Raw genomic sequence first — 12,110 nt, forward strand, 5'->3', positions numbered from 1 at the left:
AATTGGAACCTTATTGCTTGCACTATCTGCATGAGCTGAGGCTACACACTGAACGCTCTTGGCCCATGAATGCCATTTGGACACTCTTGCTGTAGAACTATTTGTTCTTTAAAAAGTGAGAACAGCTACTCTCTTATGGTTAACCTATTGGAAAATGATTGGTCACACTAGGCATTAAAAGAAGGGAGTTCAACAACTTATGTTCTTCTCCATATCACATGAATCTGGTAAATGGATAATTACACAAGTGACAGTGTAACTGGAGTTAGGAATTCTGAAAAGTTAGGGCAGGATTGTAATGAATGCCTTTAGGGGCTGGCTGCCCATCCAGCCATTGGCAACCAGATTGGTGAATGGCTAATAACAAGTTTATCTTGGTGTTATACTTTACTCCACCCAATACCAAAAAGTTGAATATTGTTGCCTGTATTTGTGCCATGTACAGCACTTGTTTGCTGTCCCAGCCTCCCTCATAACTCCTTGCTCATATTAAACTGAGGATGACCCTGTATCGGGGGTTTTCCAGATGTTTAACTCCATCAGCCTCAGCCAACATGGCCAGATGATGGGAGTTGTAGTCCAACAATATCTGGAGGGCTACACGTTGCCCATCTCTGTCTTCTATACATCACCAGGGCAGAAAAAACAGTAATGGTTCAAAAACGTTTCTGCTCCGTTATATCTAGGCAAGTAATGCATTAAAAAAACTAGCTCTACAGAAGTTTCGCATAGGACTTTGCTACCATTAAATGCAAGGCTTACAGAAGGACCGGGGGGGGGGGGGGGCAGGGGGATTTCTAACCAAAGTTCTATATCTAGCAACGTTTGCAGGTTTCAACATATATGTAGCGCTTCATATTAATAACTTTTAAAAATAAAACAGCAGAGAGGTCATGACTTCTAGCTGTTGAGTGGTAAGTCCTGCAATACAAGAGAGGCCAAATAATGGAAAGCAATTCTCTTTACTCCCTGTTCAAGTATACCACAGTCTTAAATCAGTTTAGTAGTCATTTTCTCTCCCCAAGGGACTGCAAATCTGTAATAAATCTAGCCATGAAATCTCACCAAACTATAATACCTAGGACTTTGGGGGGAGGGGGACCATGACAGCTAAAGTAGAGTAAGAACCTATATATGATATCTTGTGCCTTCCAAAAAACTCTTGCAACTTATGACACACCACGTATTTTGCATTTTAAACTGTTTTTCATCCCTACAGTATGTATGACGAATTCTATACTAACTGGAATTTCAGTCTATTAGCCACCACTAGCTGTTTTCTGCTTAGTTTAATCCTTGTAAACGCATCATCAGATTGAGCTGCGTGTACTTTGTATTCAAAGCACTAGACGGCACCAAAATGTTTAAGAAGCCATGCAAACAGGAGATGGGGAAAACAGCTACCTGATATTTGCAAATCCAACCTGACTGGGCTCTAGTATTATACAGTCATGTGTCCAGATACCAATATAGAGAGGTAGTTAAACAGTTGCTAAGTACCACCACTTGCAGGAGATAGACTTGATACAAAGAAAACTGAATTCAACCTATCCTTGCAGTGAGTACCTCAGCCTTCTCAGGAAATCTCTTTGGAAAGAAGGTGAATCAACTTCTAAGCAATGACTGAAATGCTATACCACAGTTGCAAGAAGCAAGTGATTTTGGAGTCCATGAGATTTGCCTGGGAATACTTTAATATGAAAAATAGCATCAAGAGAGGCTTAAAGGGGAGTGATCATGTCAAGGGCGAAGAAGTGTGGGCCCATAGCCAAATTTTATCTAGCCCACCCCCCACTTCCCCTCAGGAAAGACCAGGTAGTGTGCGAGCATTGGGTGCCACTGCCTAAAAGCATTCGGTGTGCTTTTAGGAATCAACACCTGACAGTGCGTGGTCCCCTCCTTCCAATCTTTCCCTCAGGAAAACCAAGTGGGGGAAAGCATTGGTTGTCACTTTCAGACTATGCACCTTCCTATGCAAACTCCATCTGCTTGGCAGGCGAACAGACAAGAGAAAGCCAGCATGCCTCCACCACCCTTTGACAGGAGTTGGCAGAGATGCTTCCCTTTGACTCTAGCTTCATGCTGCATTTTACAGGTCAGAGACAAGAGAGAAGAAAGGGGTGTCTCCGCCCACCACTAGCTCCACACCCCTTCTTATGAGTCAACAGCCCTTGCACACAAAAAGGTGCCTCACCTTTGGACTACCTGATGACTAGTTTTAATGTGATTCTTAGAAGATGTATTTAAAACGTATTTGATTCTAAATCAAGTCTAAAATGGGGAAGGTAGAATGAGTAACTAAAAGTCAAGTACTACAGCTCATAGTTGGCAAAACTCTCCACACCTTTACACTTAAGTAATCATGACTACACCCAATGTCTAGGCAAAGTTAGCAATGCCCCCTTCTCTCCACTCTTCTCAGGATTCAAAAGATAAATAAAGTGAGCTACCGCAGAAGACTGAGGTTAGCCAAGTCTGATGAATAAATCAGTTGCACTCAATGGGACTTACCCCATGTGTATCTAAGATTGTAGGCTGTTTTGAAAAGCGGCATATTTATTGCATTATACTGCCCAATAGCTGAAGCTCTCTGGGCTGCACAAGCGATATGCCACAAATCCAAGTGGATAATCTACTTTGCATCAAGAACTGATGAGTAACTGTGCAATCTGAACCATAAATATAACAAACGCTTCATATTTGGCATAAAGAAGAATTTCTAGTAAAACCAGTTTGAGACTATTCATTCTGTGGATGACTCATTTCCACAACTAGATAGTGAAAATATTGTGCAAAAGCTGGCCAGCAGCTCCACAGTTGTTTTCATTCTTTATTAGGCAATCATGATCAAATCCTATGCACGTGGTTCTTGCAGCAAAGTAACACCTATCCAAACACTAAGAGAGAATTTTCTATGATTTATCTAATGGATCCAGGTTTTCACAACAGCAAAAGCAGCCCTGGCTTTTTTCTTACTCCTCTGCCAAATCTGCTTTTGAACAGGCCCAAAAATGTCACATGAAGAAGATTCTGCTCAAAACACAAAACTATACTTCCTTGGATCTCTTTCATTGTATTTTTAGTTTTCAAGCTTTGCATCTCACAACAGCCTCACAACGTTAGGATGCTGCAGAAACAGAAGACTGGGGGGTGGGTGGGGGAAGATGGGGGAAATTACACTTATTTTTTAATTACTCAAACATCATTGCAAATGGCGAAGAGCATCCACCCCAGTGTTTTATTTGTTGGGTTTTTTTATGTTTTACATTCTTGTAGAAATGTATATTGAAAGGAATTATAAATGACTTTCATAAATGAATAAAATCATTCCAACTAAAATAACATTTCTTTTTGCCTAGTCATAAACAAAGAATCTTTTGGCAACTTAAAGAGTAAGGGGCACTTCAGACAAAACACTAAGCCACAGAATAGTTTTACACCAACAAGCCTCACTGAGCTCACACACTCTCCCCTCCCCCAAAGCTTCCACTTTTAAGCTAACCAGAATTTCCTATTATGTCCAAGCTCAGGGCGTTCAAATTAGTTCAAACAAGCCAGGGCTATGGTATAAAATCCTGGCTTGTTCACTAACCATAATTTAAACTGTGTCCCCCAAGTTCAGGTGCACACCAGAAGAGGAAAAGGATGGAGGGAGTGCACTCGAGCTAGAAACTCATTGTGGCTTGCACACGTAATGTTAAAGCCTGGTTTAGTGCAGGGATGAACATCTTGTGGCCCTCCAGATGTTGCTGGTCTGAAACTCCCACAATCCCTCACCATTGACTAGGTTTGCTAGGACTGATGGAAGTTGCAATCCAACAGCACTTGGAGGGCCAAATGTTTCCCACCCCTGGATAGTGTCACATCTGAACTAGCCTGAAAATGTACTGCGGCTTAAGTTTCATAACCTAGATCTCACTTCACCAGATGCACAAAGCTTAAAGGATATACTCAGGTTAGTTAACTACATAGGAAGACCACGAGTCATAACTTTACTGAGCCTTCTTCAAACCCGTAAGGGTTTGATAGGTACTGTGCTGTAATGGAAAGTGTTTCAGTCTCCTAAATGTAAAATGAATTATTACTGTACCATACTGGAAGGAGATGCAAGTGAAAATTACAGTAAAACACCAGCCCCATTAAGGGTTTCAACAGAATTTTTTAACATTAGTATTAATGATGACTGAGGGAAGCTGTCATATGCAGTGCAACTCTTTCACAAACATACATAAGCAAACATTAGTTGAGCATTCAGTCTATGTTCATACTTTTATATGGATACCCTTAGAAATGCACCTCCCTGATGAGCAAGATTAGCTACTAGCTGACAACTGCTTCAGAGCCAATATGTCATAATGAACACTGATATACATTTTAAAAGGTTAACATGCAAGCAAAATTCCAGAACAATTCCACACATAATGGATTTTACAAGTAAGGGCAACTAGCTGCATGCACAAACACACAAAGGGAGAGATTTCCACAAGCAAAGCAAGTTTCACAGAGGCAAATTACATCAACGTTCATAGAGAAAGAGATTCCACATTAACAAGATATACCTATAGTAAAGCTCTCTATTTGTACATCAGACCAACAATCATATCCATCAGGTTTCATTCAATAAGATGGCCTAAAAGTTTCTAGAGACCTTCAGATAAGCCTTAAAGAACCTAATAGTGTCAACTTATAAAGGAGACCAGGGATACCCTCTCAAATCTGCTCCTTCCCCAGCATTCCTGCATTGGCGTTCTAGTACTGGCAATTTCATTGTAGTGTGCCAGTGTAGTGGCTGGAGTGGTGAAATCTGATCAGGAGAAACAGATTCAAATCCTTGCTCAGTCATGATATGACTTTGGGCCAGTCACTGGGTTGGTTCGTAAGACACGGCTAGCTCATTTTGGGTTATTTAACCCACAATGAGCTGTGGTGCAAGCATGCAGCCACTATTTGAATATGCAACCCTCCGATCCAGGCAATCTGGGGTTGTGACATATCATCATGGGCTACTACTAATTGAGGGTTATTTAACCCTCAAATAACTCATGATGGCTGGGTTTGCATGACACATTGCAACCCCAGATTGAAGGTTGCATATTGAAAATGGTGGCAGCACACACCTAGCATGTGCCACAGTTTGTCCTGGGTTAAATAACTCAGTGAGCCAGGTGTGTTGCGCAAACCAGGTCAAAGTCTCTAGCCCAATCTATCTCTTAGAGCTGTTGTGAGGATAAAATAGAGGATCCTATATATGTTACCCTGAGCTCTTTGGAGAAAAAGCACAGCAAAAGTGAGATAACTAGAGATCTCTCTCAAACATAAACACCTCCTTCCAAGGCCCAGAACTTGTGGGCACACGCGCAGTCCCATTCCTCGCTCTTGTGTGCTACAATGCCTTCAATTCTGCTGACAACACCCATCCCAACATGGGCACACGGCTCCACACACCTCTTGCATTCATACTTCAAATTATTCCTTATGACTCTATACCGTTGCCCAAACATGGTATAGGGATAGGACAGGATATACAGCAAATAAAATAAAGAACATGGATACCCTTCCTTAATACTGTATGGCCTTCATACTATGTATAAACTCACTTTCACTGCCACATTTTCATTTCTTATTATATCTATATCACTGCAAGTGAACCTTCACCATACCTCCCATGCCTATCCAGGACAGGTATTGTTTCCCCAGCTTGGAAAATACACCTAACTTGTAGAAAAGCAGCTTTCTTTTCTACCCGTTGCCTCTTTAGCCCCACGTTAAGGCATTCTGTTTCTTTTGTGAAGGGCATATTATCTCCAGAGGTACTAAGACAAGTACTGCCTACCTGTTATAGACCTCCCTAAAAGAAATCCCTTCCTTTCCTGCCCACACTAAATTTATTATGCACCAAAACCAGGAATCCTCTCACTCTAAAGTCTTACCTGGTTAGGACAGACTCTATCTCCCTGCTCATGTCATTTCATTCTTTCCTCCCTCCTCTAACACTAAACTGTCTCCCGTGCAGTGTGCAGCCTGCCCCTCCGGTCCATTTCCCTTCCATCCCACCATTTCCTATCAGCTTTATCCAGCTCTGCCACATGGAACATCACAGTGCCCTTCCTTCTACCATCACAAACACAAGCAAGTCCTGTTGCTCTTCCGGTGGCAGGGCACCCACATCCTTCTTACCAAACTACACACAAAACTATGAAACTTCACCCATGAAGGGCTTTCCCCATCTCTTTTAAGAGATGACCCCACTAACAGGGAAAAAGAAATAAAATCCAATCACAAAACAACTTTGCCAGATAGAGTTGTCAGTAGGTTTGCAGTACTTAGGAGCAAAGCCAATCTGAACAAGGCTTTAACCTGCCATAAGCTAAACGGGCTGCATTGTGGGAAATACCATCAGTACATTCACACATATGCTCTCAAAGAACAGTAATTTTCTTGGCAGAAGTATTATCTTTTGTGCAGTTTCCACTGTCAACGTAGTTTACCCTGAATGGGGCAAAAAGCAACCTATACATTTTAATATGAAGACATTCCGTATACAGTTGGTAGAGTGTACCATACAAAAATGAAACACTTTTTACAGAGTTACACTAAATCAGAGGTGAGGCACAGAAATCAATGGGGCTTGAGTCATGCCTAAGTATGGCTAAATCCGGAAATAACCTAATGTTGATGTTTCTTCCCTTTTCAATTCAGTGATTCAGCTTCTTATGGAAAGCACCCATCCAAATTATTAACATTATTTCCGCAAACAGCACTTAACAAACTATTAACAATGTTCACATACACACACATAAAAGAAGACGCCTGCATCAAATGAGCTGTTAAAAGCAGAGGAGCAGGACAGACACACACGGAGAGAGACTTAAGTCAAAGTCGACACACAGCAATTAATGGGCCTTGAGTCATGCCCAACTTAAGTCCCATTGATCCCAATTGGCTTACCCTAAGTATGACTAAATCTGGATCTGGCCTAATGTGGATGTTTCTTCCTTTTTGAAAAGAACCGCCCTTCTCCACTCGGTGATCCAGCTTCTTACGAAAAGCAGAAGCCATCCAAACTAACAACATTATTCCAAGAACAGCACTTAACCAACTGATAGGAGAATCAGTTTTTACACACACACAAGAAGACGCCTGCATAAACAGGGAGCTGTTAAAAGCAAAGGAGCAGGACATACACACACAAAAGAAGAAGGTGGCAACCCTAACCCACCATCCCCAACCCATCCCAGGACGCGCCAGACTTCCTACCTTCCCGTAGGCCCCACCCATAAACGGCCTTCCTCTCATCCTTTCTTCAGGCCCGAGACGCTTCCACACGTTACTGCCCTCACTCCGTGCCCAGGGTGGAGACTCCCCCTCCAATGGCGCCCCTCCCCCACCCCACCCATCCCATAATAACTCCCGCCTGTGTCCTCTCGCGGGCACCTGGAAAGGGCGGCTCCTCGCCCTCCCACCCCCGCCACCGACCGAGGCTTACCCGCCCACAGCCGCCTCCTCCGTGCCCCCCTCCCCTCAGCTCGTCACCACCGGAGCGAACCGTCCCAGCCGTCCGCCATTCCAGAGCTTTCCCCTCAGCCTGCCCGGACCGAAGCTAGCCCCGCCTTCTCCTCCTCCTCCTTCACCGGTCCGCGTCCTCATTGGCTCTCCGGTGCCGCGGCACCCACGTTCTATTGGCTAGCCTGTCCTGCCTGTCAAACGTTACCTTACGAGATTTGCGTACGCACCCCAGTTTCCTTCCCCTACACTTTAGCGACCACACCCAACCAAGCCTCTTTGGGGGAAGGGGCGGAAAAGCAGCGTAAACAACGTGGGACGTACCATGGGCCGAGGTTGGAGGGGGAGAGGGATAAAGAAGGGTGAAGCACGTTAGACGGGGACAGCAGTCGATTGAGAAGGGAAGGCACAGTTTGGCGATGTTTTGCTGTGTGTTTTTAAATACAAGTAAGAAAGGACGGTAGTTGATGTTTCGCGTCAGAATTTTATCAAGAGGACGGTTTTCACTCATGGTTTGGACCTTCTTCCCCTTTTTCACTTAGCTAAGCCAGTCAGTTCGATGGTCTTGAAGCTTAAAAGAAAGGCTCCCCCTGGGGTCTTGGGGGTGTTATAGCAAAACGAGAAAGTTTGGAAACTCCCCTAATGGCAGGGAGAGGCGAGAATCGCTGAGCCAGGAGGCGGCTGGAGCGGGGATTTTTCCCAGAGGCGGGTGTGTCACCCAGTGTACACTTAAGCCGTGACCAATCCCGCCTCTCTGATGAGTGGGCCTGTGTGATACACGTGTTTTCGAACACCTCCCCTTCCAACGTCTCATTCATCAAACGTTAATCGTGTTAAGCCACTGCTTTCTTGGGTCTTTTCTCGTGGCCTGTTTTGTGTGTATTTAGACTTCTTCTCCCTTTAAATATTTGCGTGGCTCCTTTGTCCCGCTTTCGGATATTATTATTATTATTATTATTATTATTATTATTATTATTATTATTATTATTATTATATTTTTAAAAAGAGAAACTATTTTCAGTGGAGGCTGGTGGCTCCGATTTTGATGAGGCTGTGATATTATTATTATTATTATTATTATTTAAAAAAGAGAAACTATTTTCAGTGGAGGCTGGTGGCTCCGATTTTGATGAGGCTGTGATATTATTATTATTATTATTATTATTTAAAAAAGAGAAACTATTTTCAGTGGAGGCTGGTGGCTCCGATTTTGATGAGGCTGTGATATTATTATTATTATTATTTAAAAAAGAGAAACTATTTTCAGTGGAGGCTGGTGGCTCCGATTTTGATGAGGCTGTGATATTATTATTATTATTATTATTATATTTTAAAAAAGAGAAACTATTTTCAGTGGAGGCTGGTGGCTCCGATTTTGATGAGGCTGTGATATTATTATTATTATTATTATTATTATTATTATTATTATTTGTATCCTGCCTTTTGGCCAATGCTGGGCCTTGATGGAATTGATTCCATTCTGGGTTTCAGTCAGAACCAGCCAGCGTCCTATTGCAGCTATCCAGGGTTCTGAGCCTATGTTGAGGGTGGGATTCAGCACCTTGGATAGCTTTTTTAAAAGAGTTCTGGCTGGTTCTGACGGAATGGATTCACAGCCCCACCAAAATCGGAGCCACCAGCCTGCACTATTTTTTCTCTTGTATTTCCTTCTTAATATTCTAATTTGATTTCCCCCCCTCCTTTTGTTTTGGAATTATGCTCTCCTACTGATAAGGTTTTAACTCTTTTCGCTTCTCTTAAAGTGTATTTACTCAGCATGTTTACTCAGAAGTCCGTCCTACTGAATTCAACATGTGAAAGACAATCCTATTAATACAACCATCATGGGGAGTATAGCAGGCCATCTGCCTTCTTTTAGAGAGGACCATCCTCTCTTTGATGGGCTGTCCAAACCAAGTCCGGTTTAAAGATAAGGGACCATAAGAAAGGAGAGCAGATCAGGGGGTCTTGAAGCTACCCCACCATAGTTAGCACCTGGGCAGCAAACTAAAGAGGCAGGCACCCAACTCACCTGGTCACTTCCACACTAGGGTGAGACGTATTTCTGCATAAATCATAATAATTTATAAATCAACAACTATGATTATATATTCGTATATGAAGATTTTATGGAAATCAGTTATTATTATTATTATTATTTATTTATATAGCACCATCGATGTACATGGTGCTGTACAGATAACACAGTAAATAGCAAGACCCTGCCGCATAGGCTTACAATCTAATAAAGTTGTAGTAAACAATAAGAAGGGAAAGAGAATGCAAACAGGCACAGGGAAGTGTAAACAGGCACCGGGAAGGGTGAAGCTAACAGTATAGAGTCAGAACAAACTCAAAGTTTAAAAGCTATAGGGAAAAGAAAAGTTTTTAGCTGTGTTTTAAAAGCTGTGATTGAGTTGGTAGTTCTCAGGTGTTCTGGAAGAGCATTCCAGGCATGAGGGGCAGCAGAGGAAAATGGACGAAGCCGAGCAAGGGAAGTAGAGACCCTTGGGCAGGCAAGAAGCATGGCATCAGAGGAGCGAAGAGCACGAGCGGGGCAATAGTGTGAGATGAGAGAGGAGAGATAGGCAGGAGCTAGACCGTGAAAAGCTTTGAAGGTCAACAGGAGAAGTTTATATTGGATTCTGGAATGAATTGGGAGCCAATGAAGAGATTTCAGAAGCGGAGTGACATGGTCAGAGCGGCGGGCCAGGAAGATGATCTTAGCGGCAGAGTGGTGGACAGAGACCAGCGGACTGATGTGAGATGAGGGGAGGCCAGAGAGGAGGAGGTTGCAGTAGTCCAACCGAGAGATAACCAGTGCGTGAACGAGAGTCTTGGCAGAAGAGACAGACAAAAATGGTCGAATCCTGGCAATATTATACAGGAAGAAACGACAAGATTTAGCTACTGCCTCGATATGAGGAATAAAGGAGAGCGAGGAATCAAATATAAAGCCAAGGCTACGAGTTTCCTTGACCGGAGTAAGCGTGACGTCGTTGACAGTAAGAGAGAATGAGAGGTGAGGAGAAGGTTTAGGAGGAAAAACAAGCAGTTCAGTTTTTGCCATATTGAGTTTCAAACGGCGATGAAGCAGCCAGGCTGAGATATCTGAAAGACATGCTGAGATACGATCGTGGACATCAGGAGAAAGTTCCGGAGATGAGAGGTATAGTTGTGTGTCATCGGCATACAGGTGATATTGGAGGCCATGAGATTGAATAAGTTTACCCAAGGGCAGCATGTATAGAGAAAACAGCAGCGGGCCAAGCACCGAGCCTTGCGGAACCCCTACTGACAGGGGAAAGGAGGAGGACGAGCTGCCGTTAGCCGACACGCTGAAAGAGCGACCCTCTAGATAGGAGGCGAACCAGTTATAGACAGAGCCACAGAGTCCAAGGTCATGGAGGGAATCTAAGAGAAGATCGTGATCAACCGTGTCGAAGGCTGCAGTTAGATCAAGGAGAATAAGGACGGAATAATGGCCCTTAGACTTGGCAGTGAGAAGATCATTGGTGATCTTGGTAAGGGCTGTTTCAGTGGAATGCAAAGGACGGAATCCAGATTGAAAGGGATCCAGAGCAGAGTTACTAGAGAGAAAGTCAAGACAGCGAGAGTAGACCACACGTTCCAGAATCTTTGAGACAAGGGGCAACAGAGAGACAGGAGCTTCTATTTCCCCCCTCTCTTTTAGTGATGCATAAGTGGCCACTCTTATAGCCAAGGAACCACTAAGACTTCCCAGCTTGCCAAGGGGGAACATAGGAAGCTGCCCTGAACTGATTCAGACCCGAGGTCCATCTAGCCCAGTGTTGCCAACACTGACTGGCAGCAGCTCTCTAGGGTTTCAGGCAGAATTCTTTTCTTGCCCTACCTGGAGATGTCAGGGATTGAACCTGAGACCTTCTGCATGCAAAGCAGGGACTCTACCACTGAGCTATGGCCTCTTTGCCTGGGAAAATGGGTTGGGGAGGATTTTTCTTTATTTCCTTCCCATTGACACCAATTCACTCCAAGCCCTTGTTTTGAGTGCCTGACGGATACCTGGCCTCCCCTAATCTGCCCACGACACACCCCTGGAACACCGTTTTCCTGACTTACTGAGATCAGAGCAGTGACTGCAGCGGAGCTTTGTGCTGCTACACCAAGGAGGCTTCCACCCATGGAGTGGAGGAAGTCCACGGCATCCTATGGACCCTTAGCCACCTTCCCAGAGAGTATAGGATTGCTTCTTTTGTCACTTGCTCTGGTAACTCATCCCTAGGTGTTGAAAACTTTCATTTTCAGAGCACGAGATGGGAAACCCAACAAACAATGCCAAAAAGCACACCAGCTGACAACATTCAATTCACCATATGAAGATAATTGTCTTGCTTTTTATTTGTTCCTTTGCTGGTTTATTTACATTTTTCAATGTACAAAAGGATTTAAAGGGCCTTTCCCCCCTTATATATAGGAAATTGAGAACTAGTGATGTGTCCAAAATCCACCCAGAAATTTATGGCTGAGTAGAGATTTGAACACAGATCTTTTAGGTCCAACCCCTCTCTCCGGGATGTGATAAGATCTGAGTTCTTCCTACCCCTTCTATTTTTGAAATACTGCTT

General features: G+C 43.6%; 1 protein-coding gene across 1 annotated transcript in view; it reads right to left on the bottom strand.

Annotated features, from left to right (window-relative positions):
* WASF2 (WASP family member 2) overlaps positions 1-7,604 on the bottom strand; it is a 47,429-nt gene extending 39,825 nt beyond the window's left edge. Inside the window, 1 exon segment of the mRNA XM_063140763.1 lies at positions 7,487-7,604. The gene's annotated coding sequence lies outside the window, so the exon portion shown is untranslated.
* Between the last annotated feature and the right edge of the window lie 4,506 nt (positions 7,605-12,110).

This window comes from Elgaria multicarinata, chromosome 13 (assembly GCF_023053635.1).
Source record: "Elgaria multicarinata webbii isolate HBS135686 ecotype San Diego chromosome 13, rElgMul1.1.pri, whole genome shotgun sequence".
Lineage (NCBI taxonomy): Eukaryota > Metazoa > Chordata > Lepidosauria > Squamata > Anguidae > Elgaria > Elgaria multicarinata.